Source organism: Chiloscyllium plagiosum, chromosome 39 (assembly GCF_004010195.1).
Source record: "Chiloscyllium plagiosum isolate BGI_BamShark_2017 chromosome 39, ASM401019v2, whole genome shotgun sequence".
Taxonomy (NCBI): domain Eukaryota; kingdom Metazoa; phylum Chordata; class Chondrichthyes; order Orectolobiformes; family Hemiscylliidae; genus Chiloscyllium; species Chiloscyllium plagiosum.
Window position 1 is genome coordinate 26,276,249 of NC_057748.1, and position 1,079 is coordinate 26,277,327.

The following is a 1,079-nucleotide window of genomic DNA, read 5'->3' on the forward strand; positions in this document are numbered from 1 at the left end:
ATCCGACTTCCATCTCTATCTCTGCCCCTCTCTCTCTGTCCCCTCCTCCAGCCCCTACACCCCCTCCCTATCTCCGTCCCCTCCTCCAGCCCCTACACCCCCTCCCCATCTCCGTCCCCTCCTCCAGCCCCTACACCCTCTCCCTATCTCCGTCCCCTCCTCTAGCCCTGACATGTGTTGATCTGTTTCAGGATCTATTGGGGCGGGGGTGGCGGGTGGCTAAATGGCCTCCTGTTCCTGTGTAACAGGTTGGAGTAGGTGGGCGGGGTGCTGAATGGTCTCCTCTTCCTGTGTAACAGGCTGGTGGAGGAAGGGCAGAATGGCCTCAGGTTCCTCTGTAACAGGCTCGGGGAAAGTGTGGGCTGACGGGAGAGGGAGAGGGATTTAGCAGCAAAACAGGAGGGCCACCTCAGCTGTCAAACCAAGGCCCTGAGGCCTAGTCGGAACACAGGCCTAGTGTTGCCCTAGCCACGGGGCTGTTTGCCGCACTCTCGCCGGGCGCTGAAGAGAGAATCTCTTTGACGAGAAATTCCCGCTGCCTCCTGATAAGAACCTTCTGGAAGGAAGGGGGCAGTGTTGTGGTGGGGGGAGGGGGGGGGGGAGTGCGTGAGGCGGAATAAATCGAGACTCAGGCTTATTGACATCCGCTAGGCCGAGAAATCGTTCTGGAGGCCTCAGGTTCCAGTGCGGTGGCTGGGAGGCGGTCAGAACTTAAAGCATGAAGAGAAAACGAGGGAAGGGAGGGAGAGTGATTTGAGATTGCGTGGGGGGAGACATGTCTCAGGGTGAAACACAGACGGAGGGCGGAGGTGAGTAAACCCAGATGCCTCAGCCCTGCTATTTCGGTGTGCACACTCAGATTTAATTACGGCCCTGTCCCTTCAACACAACCTCTCATTTCACTTTCTGACCCACCACTGGCTACAGTCGGCTCAGAATCTACATTATCGTTCGTTTTCAGACCAATTGTCTTCAGCCTGACCTTCTGGATTCATCAGGCTTTCAAATCTGTTAGGCCGGGGGGACTCGCCCTCTCCATTACCAAAGCGCTGTGGGAGGGTCAGCGCTGAGGGAGTGGG